Here is a 17728-nt window from a genome sequence, read left to right on the forward strand (position 1 = left end):
CAACTCGCCTAGCAGCCTTTGGCAACCCGGAATTCCATGCAAGCAAAGTGAGCAGGCGAAGGAGAGCTGGATCTCTCTCTCCCTCCTTTGCTTGGTCTCCATTCTGGCTGCAGAGGAAAGGAAGTCCATCCAGCCCTCAACTCTATCCCTCCTCCACCAGCTTGCTTAGCAGAAAGCCATTTTTAAAATATATATATTTTTACTAGCCTGCTCAAGAGGATGGAAAGGCAGGACACTACTAGCTTCTCAGCAGACTAGGAAAAACAAACAAGCCTTGCAGAAGAATGATTTAGAGGACTTACTTACAAAGGCTCAACTATCAAGCAGGCGCTTACCTGGAGTCCCAGCGATCTGTTTTAGAGTCGAATTTGTACGTCGGGATGAACTTGATCTCTCCCTCTGTGAAATCAGCAAAAGCTGTCTTTTGGGTACGCTGAATGTTTAGCTAAAGCCAAAAAGAAATCGCTTATCAGCAGAGAAGCAAAAGACCCCCTGTTGCCTGACAATGGAGTCTATTAACAGCCACTATTGTGCTGGAAGACCAAGGGGAAGTACTAGTAGGTTAAAGTTAAAGGTAAAGGTAAAGGGACCCCTGACCATTAGGTCCAGTCGTGACCGACTCTGGGGTTGTGGTGCTCATCTCGCTTTATTGGCCGAGGGAGCCGGCGTACAGCTTCCGGGTCATGTGGCCAGCATGACTAAGCCACTTCTGGCGAACCAGAGCAGCACACAGAAACGGCGTTTACCTTCCCGCCGGAGCGGTACCTATTTATCTACTTGCACTTTGCCGTGCTTTCGAACTGCTAGGTTGGCAGGAGCAGGGACCGAGCAAGGGGAGCTCACTCAATCGCAGGGATTCGAACCGCCGACCTTCTGATCGGCAAGCCCTAGGCTCTGCGGTTTAACCCACAGTGCCACCCGCATCCCTACTAGTAGGTTAGCCAAGTGCAAAAAAAGGGGGTATACCTGCTGAAATCCTATCTTATACACAATTATTAAAGGTACAGGATGCTTGTGCATTTTTGCCCCATGTCATCGTAAATTACTTAGCTGCATCACACGACAGGAAAATCCTCTAACTCAGGAGTAGCAGACACGTGGCCCTCACAATGCTGCAGAACTACAATTCCCATCATCCCTGATTACTGGCCATGATGGCTGGAGCCAACAGGAACTGCAGCTCAATAACATCTGGCAGACCACAGTTTAGCCATACCTACAATATGCAATGTTATATGTACCAATAATCCATACAAACTGTTAACAACCACCAGAATACACCCCAACACTATGAACAACTGCAAAACCATCCTTTTGCATCCTACGTTGGCTCCTAGTATGTTTCTGAGCACAATTCTAAGTGTTGGGGCCGACCTTTAAAGCCGTAAATGGCCTCAGCCCTGAAAGAGTGTCTCCATCCCCATTGTTCAGCCCAGGCATCAGGATCCAGCACCGAGGGCCTTCTGGCGGTTTCCTCACTGTGAGAAGTGAAGTTACAGGGAACCAGGCAGAGGGCCTTCTGAGTAGTGGCACCTGCCCTGTGGGACACCCTCCCGTCAGATGTCAAGGAGATAAGTGTTGGGATACTGCCAGGGAGATAAAGTCCATCATGGCCCCAAGCCGTTTGCACGCAGTATCATCGATTAGCGACATGAGTTTCTAGAAAATAGCCCAACATCTAGAGCTCATGCACACTCTGTCAGCAGATAATGCACAGCCAAAAGTTGCACTCAGGAGAGCATTATTTACAAGCTTTATTCAGCGTTGATCAGAACAAAGAAAGACATGACTGCCTGCGTCAGTGTCTCCGACAGAGAGAGAAAATGAAAGCAATAGAAAACACAAACATCCTGTGAACAGGACATGCGCAGACTCTCTAACTCACAAAGCCTGCTCCCTTTTAAGGCGGAACGGAAATATCCTAACATCCTCCCCCTTTCCGTGTAACCTGTAGTACCTGTGGTTCAACCCAATTGCAACTTCTGTACAACCTTAAGTTGTTCTCTGTTAACAACCTTAGACAACAGATCAGCAGGAATTTCATTTCCTGGCATGTAGGACACCTGAATGAGTCCTTTCTGAATACACTCTCTTGCACGATGTAGCTTAATCTGCAAGTACTTGGTTCTTTGCTTGCAACTCTCTGAGTTCAGCAAAGCCAAACACGATCTATTGTCTTGATACACTTGTACAGGACATTTCACAGAAACTCTGATGTCCTTAAACAGTTGCATCAACCATTCACAATCCATGAGTGAAAATGACAGGGCATTGAGTTCTGCTTCACAGGACCTTAGGCTCACTGTTGTCTGCTTCTTGCACAACCAGTCAAACAGGCAGTGGTTGTACATGTAGCATACTCCAGAAGTGCTTGTACCAGCCGTGCTGTCACTTCCAAAACTTGCATCTGCAAAGATTTCAAGACCTCCAGTCTTCTGACTGGTGAACCTCAGCCTGTAGTGCAAAGTCCCTTTCAAATAGCGGGCTATGCGCTTCAGAGCTTTCCAATCCTGAACAGTAGGATTATTCGCATGTCTGCTAAGCAGGTTACAGCTTACAGCTATGTCAGGTCTTGAGCATCTAGCAATGAAATTCAATTTGCCTAGAATGCATCTGTACAGCGTTGTGTCAGAAAACGCTTCAGCAGTACTGTCTACCTGGTAACCTGTCACCATCGGTGTGTCTGCTGGGTTTGCATCAACCAAATTCAACCTGGTTAATACATCAGCAATTTTCTGTGTTTGGTGTACCAGAAAATTACCTGCTTGGTCTCTCTTCACCTGCAGAGAAAGATAGTTGGATACCTCACCAAGATCCTTCATGTCAAAGTGCTCCTTCAGCTGAGCTAGGGTGCTTTGATAAAAAGCCTGATTCTTCCAAAACATCAGAAGATCATCAACAAAACATAAACAATACAGTTTGTTTTGCCCCTCCTCCTTGACAAACACACACGGATCAGCTTTGCCCTGGTGAAAATCTAGAGAAAACAACGTCTCAGTGAGTTTCGTGTTCCAACACCTGGCACTCTGTTTGAGACCATATAAGGATTTCCGCAGTTTACAGACCATTCCCTTCTGTATCTGCATCCCGTCAGGTGGAAGCATAAACAGCTCCTCCCCCAAAATCCCGTACAAAAAAGCTGTATTAATGTCATGATGGGAAACATGCAGTTTCTCCTCCGCAGCGATCTGGAGCATCAGCCGAATGCTCTCATATTTGATGGTGGGTGAGTAGGTCTCATGGTAATCCTGTCCTGGTACCTGTGAAAAACCTCTGGCAACCAATCTGGCTTTTTGTCTGACAACCTTGCCATTCTGGTCTGTCTTGGCCTTGAAGACCCATTTGCTGCCAACCAGTCTCATCCCTGGGACTACCGGTACCAGTTCCCAAGTTTGGTTCCTGTTCAAGGAATCAACTTCAGTCTTCATGGCATTAAGCCAAGGCTCAGCATCTTTAGAGGTTAACTCCTGAACCTCTTTGAAGCTTGAAGGTTCCCACACCTTCTCTGAGCTACTAAGAACAGCAGTTGCTGTCTTAGCAAACTCATCAGCAAATCTCTTTGGAGGTCTGCCCTTGGTCGCTCTCTCAGATCTGCGTACTAGACGCAAGTGTTCTGGACTCATCTCCTCTTTCTTAGGAGAAAAGTGACCAATGGTGAACAGTGGTTCTTCCAATTCATTGTCAGACGCATCAGATGGTCTGACTGAGGCCTTTGCGCTCTTGTAGTCTGCTGTGTCATCACTGTCACTGACACCAGCAGCAGCGCCGCCCACTGAACTGGAATCCGAACTCTCATCATCATCATCCTCAGCAGCTTCCTCAGCTTTAGCTGCTTCCTTGACATCACCTTCATCCTCCTCTGGGTAACTCTGGAAAATTCCCACATTTTCCCCCCACTTAGGATTGTACTCAACACTCTTTGTGAACTTAATGGACTTAGAGTCAGTCATCCATACCCTGTATGCTCCTTTTTTGTACCCCATGAACAAACCATGTGCCCCACGCTTCCCAAGCTTGTTGCTTTGTGGGGTGTGTACCCACATGTCAGAACCAAAGATTCTCATGTGCTTGATGTTGCGTTTCTTACCAAACATCTTCTCATAGGGGGTACAACTAATAGGTGATGACAATCTGCGATTAAAAGTGTAAGCAAAATTTGACAGAGCCTCCCCCCAAAACTTATCAGGGAGATTGGCATCATGCAGCAAGGTTTTTATTCCTTGCAGCAACGTTTGATTTGCTCGCTCCGCAAGCCCATTCATCCATGGCGATCTAGGCGTTGACAAGTCATGCTGGATTCCCTTCTCAGTCAGGGAAGCCTCAAACTGCTGAGAAGTGTGAATTTGAAATCCCCCTCATGCATGCAGGAGCAGAGGGGGAGGAAGATTTATCTAATATACCTGCATGAAAAAGGAACTTTTTGGAATTACATCTGCTGTTCTTAAAACCCTGGGAACGGACTGTCTTGATAGGGAAGCCAAATAGAGGACTGTCACTTTGTTAAAGGAAACTCTTCTAAATTGATACTTAACTTAACTTAACTCTGTGAAAGATACAGAATTACTGGATCATAAGACTTTGGGGGAATTGTTACAACAGGAAACTTGGAATCTTTTTAAAGAGACATTTTGTTGCAAGTACTCTGGAGATTTCCCCCTCTAGAGGATTTGGTTAAAATAGCTGCAAATGGGACTGTAGAAGTTAAGCCATTGGAAACTTCCACTTGAAAACAACCTACAAGCGTGGGAACGACCTTGGCTGGTGTGAGAGTGTTATGGCATATGGAACTAGATTGGGGAAACAACAGAGGACTGACGCCTCACACCGGAGAAGGGCCTCGGTTTCTGGTACAGTAACAGCTGCAGCTGACCAGACAAAACCAAAAGCTATGTCTACCGATGCTGTAACGCAAGCTCTTTGTAAGATAAATGAATCTTTGGAACATTTGACTAAACAAGGTGAGGAATCCAGCAAACAATTGGCAGAATTTAGGAAACAACTGGCTGAGGTTGCAGCAAAGCTTGATTTGTTTTTTGTTTTTTTTAAAATATTTTTATTGCTTTTTTCAGGTACAGATGTAAAGTCAGATATATAGAAGAAATAACAGAAAAAAGAAAAAGAAAGAAAGAAATCCATCTTTCCAAGACATTTTTTCATAACCAACCGGACTTCCCCACATCTCCCTCACCCTGCATTCTTTACAATAAAAATATCAACAAATTGTTACCTTGTTTCATGTATTCCTTTGTACTTTCAAATAATTATATTTTGTGTTTAAAATACTTGTTGTCCATTTACTTTTACCTTAAAATAAATATGATATTTCTTTAAACTTTAGTCCTTTCATAATTATAACTTGGTTTCCCATATCACCGAATCTTATTGCTGAAGCTAGATTTTCCAAATCATGCAAATTCTTAACATTCATATAACTTATAATATTTTTGTAAATAGTCCTTAAATTTTTTCCAGTCCTCTTCCATTGTTTCTTCTCCCAAGTCTCGGATTCTGCCAGTCATTTCAGCCAGTTCCATATAGTCCATCAATTGCGTCTGCCACTCTTCCAGTGTGGGCAAATCTTGTGTCTTCCAATACTTTGCAATAAGTATTCTTGCTGCTGTGGTTGCATACATAAAAAAAGTTCTGTCCTTCTTTAATACCTTTTGGCCAACAATGCCCAAAAGGAAGGCCTCTGGTTTCTTGGGGAAGGTATACTTAAAAACCTTTTTTAACTCATTATATATCATTTCCCAGAAGGCCCTCACTTTTGGACAAGTCCACCAAAGGTGAAAGAATGTCCCTTCTGCCTCCTTACATTTCCAACATTTGTTATCAGACAGGTGATATATTTTTGCAAGCTTGACTGGGGTCATGTACCACCTATATATCATTTTCATAATTTTTTCCTTCAAGGCATTACATGCCGTAAATTTCATTCCAGTGGTCCATAACCTTTCTCAGTCCTCAAACATAATGTTATACCCAATGTCCTGCGCCCATTTTATCATGGCTGATTTGACTGTCTCATCCTGAGTATTCCATTTAAGCAGCAAGTTATACATTCTCGAAAGTACCTTAGTCTTTGGTTCAAGCAGTTCTGTCTCTAGCTTCGATTTTTCCACCTGGAATCCTACTTTTTTGTCCATTTTAAAAACCTCTTGAATTTGAGCATAATGTAACCAATCTCGCACCTTATTCTTTAATTTGTCCAGGCTCTGCAACCTCCAGTTGTCTCCAATTTTTTCTATTATCTCCCAATATTTCGGCCAACCGGCCTCCATATTGAGTCTTTTTCGGGCCTTAGCCTCTATTGGTGATAACCACCTCGGGGTCTTATTTTCTAATAAGTCCTTGTATTTAGTCCAGACAAAAAAAAAAATGCTTTTCTAACAATATGGTTTTTGAACATTTTGTGAACCTTTACCTTGTCGTACCACAAATATGCATGCCATCCGAAAGCATTATTGAACCCTTCCAGATCTAGGACATCAGCGTTTTCTAAAAGAAACCAATCTTTCATCCAGCAGAAAGCTGCAGCTTCATAATATAACCTTAAGTCCGGCAGGGCAAATCCCCCTCTTTCTTTTGCATCAGTTAGTATTTTAAATTTTATTCTGGGCTTTTTGCCCTGCCAGACAAACTTAGAGATATCTTTCTGCCACTTTCCGAAACATTCCACTCTGTCCACAATCTGTAGGGTTTGGAATAAAAACAACATCTTTGGCAATACATTCATTTTTACAGCTGCAATTCGACCCAACAAGGAAAGTTTTAATCTTGACCAAGTTTCTAAATCCTTTTTGATTTCTGACCAGCATTTTTCATAATTATCTTTAAATAAATTCAAATTTTTAGCAGACAAATTAACCCCTAGGTATTTCACTTTTTTAACCACATTTAACTCTGTCTCCTTCTGAAACCCATCTGTTTCTAAAGGTGTCAGATTTTTTCCCAAAACCTTGGTTTTTTGCTTATTCAACTTGAATCCCGCCACCCGACCAAACTCATAAATCAATTCTAAAACTCTTTTTGTACTAGATTCTGGCTCCTGTAGTGTTAAAACCAAATCATCTGACTTCCGGAGGCGGCGCGAAACAGGCAATGGCGGTCCTCTTTAGTCTCTAAAGAGGGGCTCCGCAGGAAAGGATCGTTCGCTACGGCACAGCGACGATCCACTAAGAAAAACCACGGGCAGAGTGAGCTCGTGGCCGTGGGACTCGGCGGGCACCTGGAGCGACCCCCAAAATGAAGAAGGGACCCCGTAAGGGGTTCCGGAAGCGCGGAGGGGAAGCGGTGCTGTGAGTTCATCGCTCTTTCTGCGGGAGCGAAGCCGCGCGGCTGCTGCTGATGAGCGCCGACCTTTCTTCCTTAACCATTGGATCCTAAATTATCTACTCGTGAGTAAGAATTACTCTACTTTGGAACTACAAATTTTAAATTTGGCTGAAAGCGGGAGACGAAAAAAAGGAAGTCCGTCTTCCGGCAAGGCTTACAGATCAAAGGCAAAGGATCTGACAAGCTGGAAGCAGTAGAAAGGGATTATAAAACTGGAAGTTTCATGCGTCTGATAGAACTGGAGGTTGAAATGAAAGGCAAGTTTTCTTCTTTCTTTATTTTACTGTGTGGATGCAAATTGGGAACCTTCTCCTTTTGTGGACTTTAAAGTTTAAAACCCAGCCTCGGGATGGCGGGGGAAAAGAGTGCTTTCTGCGGATACAATTTATAAAGCGGAAATAGATACATAGAGGCAATACTGGAAGATACAATCAAGTAACTGTATCTTGCACCTTTGGATGTGATTCTGTGGCAATTTTGTAAGGGCTCTGCTAGTGGAAAAAAGTTTTAAGGACTTTTGTCAAACTATTCAGTTGCAGGAACTTTAATGGCGACTAAAACTTTCTTCCTTCTTTCATGAACTGTAACAGTACTCCCTCTAGTGGAGATTGGGATTTACAAATTCCTGGGAACTAACTTTGTTTTGACTCTCTGCTGGTGTTATCTACATTGAGGACTGTTCTTCCCATGGAACATTTGACAATTTGACCTTGACTCATAGACAGGTGTGGAATGAGTGGCCCCCCGAAAACAAGAGCTGCAAAAGCGAAAGCAGTGAAAGGCCAACTTGTGCAAACAACTTTGACTTCTCAGTCACGCAGATCATCAGTTCCTGCTGTATTAAAGGGAATTGAACCTCCAACAACAGCTGAATTGAGGGGAACTGAACCTTCAACAACAGCTGAATTAAAGGAAGCTGAACAGCTGTCAACAGAGGATATGGCTGCAGGGGGATCTGATACACTTCTAAAGGAAATGTTACAACAATTTGCAATTTTAAATAAGAAGGTTGACGACCAAACAGCAAAAATTGACCTAGCCACATCCTCTATTACAAAACTATCTGAACAAGTGGCACAGCACTCACAAGCAATTGGGAATTTAAAAGACGCTACGTCTGAGAACCGGAAATTGGCCGAAACTGCGAATGAAAAAGCTGACCAAGCAATTCAAAAAGTGGATGAATTGAAAGGAGAGGTAAGGCCACTACACAAGCACATTGGTGACCAGCAGGCCTACCTGTCTATGGTGGAATTGAGAAATCGAGAAAATAATTTGAGATTACGCTCTATCCCAGAGCTTGAGAAAGAAGACTTGACCGGCTACTTGACAGCAGAATTCTCCAAATTCTGGGGTATAAAGGAAGACGAAGACTTTAAAATAACAACTGCATTCAGATTGGGAAGAGTTGCTAGGAAGGACAGACCCAGAGACTGCTTGATTATCCTAAGGACTAAACAGGAGAGAGACAAAATACTTGACCTTCATTTTAATAAGTCACTTGAGATCCAGGACAGAAGAGCGGAAATTTATAAGGATATACCCAAACAATTACTGGATCTCAGATCTATTTACACTGACCTAGCAAGACTTTTGAGAAGTAACGGGATACCCTACAGGTGGGAGTTTCCACAAGGCCTATCATTTAACTACAAAGGAAAGAAGGTTAGAATTAAAACAAAAGAGGACAATCAGAAGTTCCTGCAGGACCACGGAGAGGATCTTCAGAAGGGAACAGCAGTCCCCTGGCCTCCGCCACAGCCTGGAGTAGAACCAACACCATCTCCCTCGGACCCGGACAAAAAAGAGGACACCCCATAAAGAGCAACAACAGATTGATACAGGATGTCTCTGCAGCTGTATAGTTGGAACATTAATGGGGCAAATTCCCCGGAAAAACGAAAAAAGAATTTTCCATATTTTGAAAAAGGAACATCTGGATATAATTTGTCTGCAAGAAACGCATGTGACTAGGCTCCACAGGAAAGTATTAATCAACAAAAGACTAGGCCAAGAATTTATTTCATCAGATAAAGTAAAAAAGAGAGGCGTGGTGATCTACGCAAAGGAGAACCTAGCACCGAAATTTTTGTTTAAAGATGAACAGGGAAGAATCCTGGCAATTGAAATACAAACTCAAGGAGAAAAAGTTTTGATATTAGGAATTTATGCACCAAATGAGGGGAAATCAGAATTTTATAAGAAGCTACATGAGACATTATTGGACTATCTGGACTATTCGAACATCATTATGATGGGAGATATGAATGTGGTGGTCTCTACCTTGATGGATAAGTCACAAAACCAAAATTTAACCAAGGATGGCAGACTACCGAAAACCTTTTTTGAACTGGCAGACAATATGGATTTGATTGATATTTGGCGGACAAGGAACCCCCTAGGTAGAGAGGGAACTTTCTTTTCTGAGGCCCACTTGTCATGGACAAGAATCGACCAAATTTGGACAACTAGAGGGCTGGCACCAAAGACTATAAGAGTGGAAATCTGCCCAAAGACTTGCTCCGACCATAACGCCCTGAAAATGGAGGTGAGACTTACTCCAGCCGGCTCCTTCAGATGGAAAATGAATGACAGCCTGTTTAAAGATCAAGAGATTGTAAAGAAGGCCCAAAAAACTTTAAAAGACTACTTTGAAATCAACTTGAACACTTCAGTGGAAAAAAGAACAATCTGGGACGCGAGTAAAGCTGTAATGAGGGGGTTTCTGATACAACAAAACACAATTAAGAAAAAACTCTGGAATGGGAAAAAGGATAAAATATTAGAGAAGATAAGAGATGGAGAGAAAAGATTGAGATCTAAACCAAAATCTAAAGAGATCTTGCGAGAAATTAAATTCCATCAGGCACAATATCTGAAATTGATAAATCAAGAAGTGGAATGGAAAATTAAACAAATGAGACAAAGATCTTTTGAGTCAGCAAATAAATGTGGGAAACTGCTGGCATGGCAGTTGAAAAAAAGACAGAAACTAAATTATGTTACCAATCTAGAGGTGGAAGGGAAGAATATTCAGAAACCAGGTGAAATTAGAAAGTGTTTCCAGAAATACTTTAAAAAGTTGTACACACAAGGGCCGGAGGAAGTGTCTGAGATGGAACGATTTTTGAAACTCAACGGCTTACCAGAATTATCTCAGGAGAAGAAATCAATCTTGAACTGTAAAATAACACAACAGGAAATTGAGGATGCCATTCAGAATATGCAGCTGGGCAAATCTCCAGGCCCAGATGGGCTGACCTCCAAGTACTATAAGACACTAAAAGACTACTTGATTCAACCACTAATGGAGGTTTGCAATCAGATTATGGGGGGAGGAAGGGCACCGGAAACGTGGAAAGAAGCCTTCATCACATTGATACCTAAAGTGGAAACTGAAAAGACTCAACTTAGGAACTACCGTCCCATCTCACTCCTAAATGTGGATTACAAAATATTTGCAGACATTTTGGCAAGTAGATTGAAAAAGGTTTTAAATGAAGTAATTCATAAGGACCAAGCAGGCTTTCTCCCTGGTAGGCATTTGTCTGACAATACTAGGAATATTATAGATATTCTGGAACTTTTGCAAACAAATATTAACACTAAAGCAGTGTTAATTTTTATTGATGCAGAGAAGGCCTTTGACAATATTTCCTGGAAATTTATGAAGAAAAATTTGGAAGGGATGGGAGTGGGACGGGGGTTTGAAAATGGCATAGAAGCAATTTATTCAGAACAAAAAGCTAAGTTGATAGTGAACAATGTGGTGACAGAGGAGTTCCATATTGAAAAAGGAACACGCCAGGGGTGCCCCTTATCCCCCCTATTATTTATATCAGTCCTGGAGGTTCTGCTGAACATGATTAGGAGGGACCGGCAAATACAGGGGATCACGGTCGGAGTGAAACAATATAAACTGAAAGCATTTGCAGATGACTTAGTTTTAACACTACAGGAGCCAGAATCTAGTACAAAAAGAGTTTTGGAACTGATACAAGAATTTGGTCGGGTGGCAGGATTTAAGTTGAACAAACAAAAAACTAAAGTTTTGGGGAAAAAACTTGACGCCTTTAGAAACAGAGGGGTTTCAGAAGGAAACAGAGTTAACTGTGGTTAAGAAAGTGAAATACCTGGGGGTAAACTTGACGCCTAAAAATTTGAATTTGTTTAAAGACAATTATGAGAAATGTTGGTCAGAAGTTAAGAAAGATTTAGAAACTTGGTCGAGACTGAAGCTTTCCTTGCTGGGCCGAATTGCTGCTGTAAAGATGAATGTTTTGCCAAAAATGTTGTTTTTATTTCAAACCTTGCAGGTCGTGGACAGAGTGGAATGTTTTGGAAAGTGGCAGAGGGACATCTCAAAGTTTGTCTGGCAGGGCAAAAAGCCCCGAATAAAGTTTAAAATACTAACTGATGCAAAAGAAAGAGGGGGGTTTGCCCTTCCAGACTTAAGGTTATACTACGAAGCGGCAGCCTTCTGCTGGTTGAAAGACTGGTTCTTATTAGAGAATACAGATGTCCTAGACCTGGAAGGTTTTAACAACTCGTTAGGATGGCATGCGTATTTGTGGTACGGCAAGGCAAAGACACATGGAATGTTTAAAAACCATATTGTCAGGAAAGCAATTTTTATGGTCTGGATGAAATACAAAGACTTACTTGAAAGTAAGACTCCGAGGTGGTTATCACCAGTGGAGGCTAAGGCGTGGAAAAAACCCAATATGGAGGCCGGCTGGCCGAAATATTGGGAATTAATAGAAAAAATTGGAGACAATTGGAGGTTGCAGAGCTTTGAAAAATTAAAGGATAAGCTGCAAGATTGGTTTCATTATGCCCAAATTAATGAGGTTGTTAAGTTGGACAAAAAAACAGGATTCCAGGTGGAAAAATCGAAACTCGAGACAGAGTTGTTAGAACCAAAAACCAAGGTATTATCGAGAATGTATAACTTGCTGCTTAAATGGAATACACAGGATGAGACAGTTAAATCAGCCATGATAAAGTGGGCTCAAGACATTGGGTACAATATCATGTTTGAAGACTGGGAAAGGTTATGGACCACCGGTATGAAATTTACGGCATGTAATGCCTTGAAAGAAAACATTATGAAAATGATATACAGGTGGTACATGACCCCAGTCAAGCTTGCTAAGATATACCATTTGTCTGATAACAAGTGTTGGAAGTGCAAGGAGGCTGAAGGAACATTCTTTCACCTTTGGTGGACCTGTCCAAGAGTGAAGGCCTTCTGGGAAATGATTTATAACGAGTTAAAAAAGGTGTTTAAGTACACCTTTCCTAAGAAACCGGAGGCCTTCCTCTTGGGCATTATGGGCCAAAAGGTGCTAAAGAAGGATAGAACGTTTTTTATGTATGCTATCACAGCAGCAAGAATTCTTATCGCCAAATATTGGAAGACTCAAGATTTGCCCACACTGGAAGAGTGGCAAACGCAACTGATTGACTACATGGAGTTGGCCGAGATGACCGCCAGAATCCGAGATCTGGGAGAGGAAGCAATGGAGGAGGATTGGAAAAAATTCAAGGACTATTTCATAAGTTATATGAACTATAAAATGCCGCATGACCTGAAATGTTAGCCCCAGCAATGAGAGTGGAATATATATGAAATTGGATAATATTATTGAAAGAATCAAAGTTTAAATGGTTAAAAATGATATTATGTTTTGCTTTCAGAGTAAATGGATAATAAGGGATTTAAACTTAAACTGCAATTGAAAGTATAAAAGAAACACATGAAACAAGGTTATAATTTGCTGATAAATTTATTGTAAAGAATGCATTGTGCGGGAGATGTGGGGAAGTTCGATAGAAAGTTGAAATAAGTTGTTGAAAGGTTATGATTCTTTTTATCTTCTTTTCTTGTCCTTTTTTTTCTTTCTTTTTTCTGTCTGTAATTGGAAAAAATGCAATAAAAACCATTAAAAAAAAACAAAACCAAATCATCTGCAAAAGCTTTCAATTTATATTGTTTCACTCCGACCTGTATTCCTTGCACCAACCGGTCCTCCCTAATCATATTCAAAAGTACCTCCAGGACTGAGATAAATAACAGAGGGGATAGGGCGCACCCCTGTCGTGTTCCTTTTTCAATTTTGAACTCTTCTGTCACCACATTGTTCACTATCAGTTTAGCTTTTTGCTCTGAATAGATTGCTTCTATACTATTTTGAAACCCCCGTCCCACTCCCATCCCTTCCAAATTTTTCTTCATGAACTTCCAAGAAGTTCAAGTTTTATTGCGGCCAAAGCCAGTGACACTAAACACCACAAGATCAGACAACAAGAAATCAACAACAATCTCAGGGGGAAAAAAGGTTACACAAGGGAACTTCGGAGTGTGCCATTCAACAGAAGAGATTTACGCTTCCTAATTACTAAAGTGCAAAATTTAGCCACCTCATATGATATTGAGCTTGAGGAATCTTCCAGGAGGTATTTCAGGGGAGGATTCCAAATAATATTGAAGGGGTATAAATTTTGATAGAAGCGGTAAAATAAGTTGAACTCGTTCTTCACTATATATTCGCAAAATAAAAGAATGTGTGTGACAGATTCTACCTTATTAGACGTACAAGAGCAGAGACGCGCATGCATTGGAACCCGCGTGAATTTGCCGTACAGCACTGCTGAGGGCATTGTCTCAAAGCGGGCTCTAGAGAAAGCCCATCTATAGGCTTCGTTAGTGATGTTAGTTAAGTAAGGGGCAGCTGCAAAATTAGGCCAAGCTTTTAAACATCTATACGTCTCTGGGAGTAGGGCGCCTTCTTGTTGTAATTCGATATCATAAAGTCTCCGAGTGATAATAGCTTTTGCCTTGTTCAGAGTTCCACTAAAAAGATTTTCAGGGTTTAGGCCAATTTGTTTGATCTTGTTAGTTATTTGCATAAGCCAAGGAGGATAGGGAACTGCGGCCAGGAAGCAAGGTAATAGACCCTTAGGATTGTAATGGATTTTCAGCCAGAGGGATATTGCTTGTTCCCAGACTTTTAATTCCACTCTGGGCAGTCCTGCCTCTTGCCTTAAGACTGCATTAGGTGTACACTTAGGGGTAGCAAATAATGATCTTAAGAATTTAGATTGTACTGTTTCAAGGGTCTTAAGGTTGGCAGAGGGGCTAATTTGAGAGCCATATAGGAGTTGGGCTAAAGATTTTGCCTGAAAGACTGTTAGGGCCATCAGGAGGAAGCCAGCTCCTTTCCTTCTGAATAATCTAAGGATAGCATTTGCACTTCTTTCTGCTGATACAGCTGATGTGGTCAAGTGTGTTGACAATTTGGCATTATAAGAGAAAGTAATGCCTAAGTATTGGAAGGTCTTAGCCTGTTCAATGGCGTTTCCATTTACGCTCCAATTATCTTTCCTGAAGGAGCGGTTAAAATGTACAATTTTGGTTTTGGCAAAGTTAATTGTTAACAGTTCAGTGTTACATTGGTCACTAAACTTTCTTAAGGCACGTTTCAGACCCACTTTGGTTTGAGAGAGAAGAACAGCGTCATCCGCATACATTAAAATTGGTACTTTTCTGCCGTTAGAGAACACAGGGGGGTGGGTTTCAATTTCACGGCAGCATGTGACCAGGGAGTTAACATAGATGTTAAATAGGAATGGGGCTAATAGGCATCCTTGTCTAACTCCTCTTTGGACTGGGATTTCTCTAGAGAGTCTGCCGTCCTGTGCAAGTCTTATCTGGAGGGTATTGTTCTCATGAAGCTTAATCATCAGAAGTAATAACCTTCTGTTAATACCCATATTGGCCAATTTGGCCCAGAGCCTACTCCTGGATACAGAATCAAATGCTGCCTTTAGGTCCACAAAGGCCGCATATAATGACTTTTTCCAATGTTTCGCATACTTATAGACAAAGTAATCTAACACTAAGCAGTGATCAATGGTGGAACGTCCGGATGAAAACCCTGCTTGTTCAATTTCTAGCAAGTTATTATGATCTAACCATTCACATAATTTTAGGCATAGATGTTTTGTATAAAGTTTACAGATCACATTCAGGAGACTAATTGGTCTATAATTAGATGGATCAGAGGGGTTGCCTTTTTTAAATATGGGAACAATTATAGCTAGTCCCCAATCTTTAGGGATTTCAGTTGTCTTATCTATATATGAAAATAGATTTGCAAGGACCGGGGCCCACCAGTTTATTTGCGCTTTCAGAAGTTCAGCGACAATGAAATCACTTCCTGGGGCTTTGCCAGATTTCATTTGTAGAATTAGCGAAGTGATTTCAGTTTCAGATGTTGGGGGCCATGGTGTATCATTATCTAAGGGGATGTTAAGCGGCGCAGAAGGACGATGTTCCCTAAACAGCACTTTATAGTGCTCTTCCCATGAATTTGCAGGAATTATTGTGCCCTCATTAGGAGCTTTGGTTTGACTGGAGATAATTTTCCAGAAGTTGGAATTGTCTTTTTCTATTGACGCTTTTATGAGGGCCTGCCAGATGAGAGAGTCTGCGGTTCTTTTTTTGGTTTTTAATAACTCTTTGTAGTTCTTTTTTTTAAGTTGTAACTCTAATTTAGTGATAGGGTTAGGATTTTGCTGGAAGACCTTAAAGCATTCCCTGAGTATAAGTTTTGCCTGAGTGCATTCGTGGTCAAACCATTTTTTGTTGGTAGGGGAGTCATTTTGGTTAGATCTTCTGGGTCTTGACAATAACGGTTGGAGTTTTTGGATTAATGTGTTATAATGGTCAATTGGGGAGGTCTCTTCAATGTCGTTGGAAGTGAGATCAGCCCAGAGGAGTTGACCTTCCATTGATTGTGTCCAAATACCAAAATTGTTATTAACATAAGGGGACCATTTAATTCTGGATCTGCCTATTTGTTGTAAAGCACTAGGATCAGGAGTCTGCGGGGCAAGCCCACATCTAGAGGGTTCCCAAAATTCAGTCCTTTTAAGATTTAGGGGTAAATGGTCACTTTCGGTTCTTATATCTACAGTAAATTCAATATATTCATCGAAGAGTTCTTGGGAGACAAGGATGTAGTCAATAACAGAATGCCTTAAGCCTGACCAGTAAGTAAATTGGCCAGGGCAGTCTCCCGAGGAGAGGCCGTTTAAAATAACAAGGTTTAATCTAAGTGCCATTTAAAAAAGACATGTACCAGCAAAATTGGTAACTGGGTCAAGTGAGTGACGCCTGAATAGGGGCCAATGTTCATCATTAGCATTTAGGGGACCCATTCCACTTTCCTTGATTAACTGTTCGTCTGAGTGGCCTAGCCTTGCATTAAAATCCCCACCAATAATTAAGGAGGCAGAGGGAAACTTATTTGAGACAAGGAGAATGCAGTCTTCCAGTTCGTTCCAGATGTTTTTAAGAAACGTTGTCAAAGGCCTTCTCTGCGTCAATAAAGATTAGCACTGCTTTCGTGTTGATATTGGTTTGCAAAAGCTCCAAAATGTCAATAATATTCCTGGTGTTGTCAAACAAATGTCTACCTGGGAGAAAGCCTGCCTGGTCTTTATGAATTACTTCATTTAGCACTTTTTTAAGTCTACTTGCCAAAATATCTGCAAAAATTTTGTAATCCACATTAAGGAGTGAGATGGGACGGTAGTTCTTAAGTTGAGTCTTTTCAGATTCCAGTTTAGGTATCAATGTGATGAAAGCTTCTTTCCACGATTCCGGTGCCTTCCTCCCCTCCATAATCTGGTTACATACCTCCATTAGTGGTTGTATCAGAAAGTCTTTCAGTATCTTGTAGTACTTGGAGGTGAGACCATCTGGGCCTGGAGATTTACCTAGTTGCATATTCTGAATGGCACCCTCAATTTCTTGTTGTGTTATTCTATAATTCAGGATTGTTCTCTTCTCCTGAGGTAGTTTTGGAAGTCCATTAACTTTTAAAAATTGGTCTATCTCAGTCTCTTCCTGCGGCCCTTGCGTAAAAAGTTTTTTGGAAAATCTTTGGAAACACTTTCTAATTTCTTCTGGTTTCTGAATGTTTCTCCCTTCAACCTCCAGATTGGTAACAAAGTTCAATTTTTGTCTCTTTTTCAACTGCCATGCTAGCAGTTTTCCACACTTGTTCGCCGATTCAAATGATCTTTGTTTCATTTGTTTAATTTTCCATTCCACTTCTTGATTTATCAATTTTGCATATTGTGCTTGATGGAACTTAATTTCTCTCAGAACTTCTTTTGATTTTGGTTTTAGTCTCAATTTTTTCTCTCCATCTCTTATCTTCTCCAATATCTTGTCCTTTTTTCCATTCCAGAGTTTTTTCTTGATCGTATTCTGTTGTATCAGAAACCCTCTCATAACTGCTTTACTTGCATCCCAGATTGTTCTCTTTTCCACCGAGGTGTTCAAATTTATTTCAAAATAGTCTTTTAAAGTTTTTTGGGC

General features: G+C 41.3%; 1 pseudogene across 1 annotated transcript in view; it reads right to left on the reverse strand.

Moving 5' to 3' along the window:
• LOC310697825 (inositol polyphosphate 5-phosphatase OCRL-like) overlaps positions 1-17728 on the reverse strand; it is a 102092-nt pseudogene that overhangs the window by 49434 nt on the left and 34930 nt on the right. The window contains exon 6 of the transcript XR_014530133.1: positions 336-445. The product of XR_014530133.1 is annotated as an inositol polyphosphate 5-phosphatase OCRL-like (transcript). The remainder of the gene's footprint in view (positions 1-335; positions 446-17728) is intronic.

Source organism: Podarcis liolepis (genome assembly GCF_965112155.1).
Source record: "Podarcis liolepis genome assembly, chromosome: W".
Classification (NCBI taxonomy): Eukaryota; Metazoa; Chordata; class Lepidosauria; order Squamata; family Lacertidae; genus Podarcis; species Podarcis liolepis.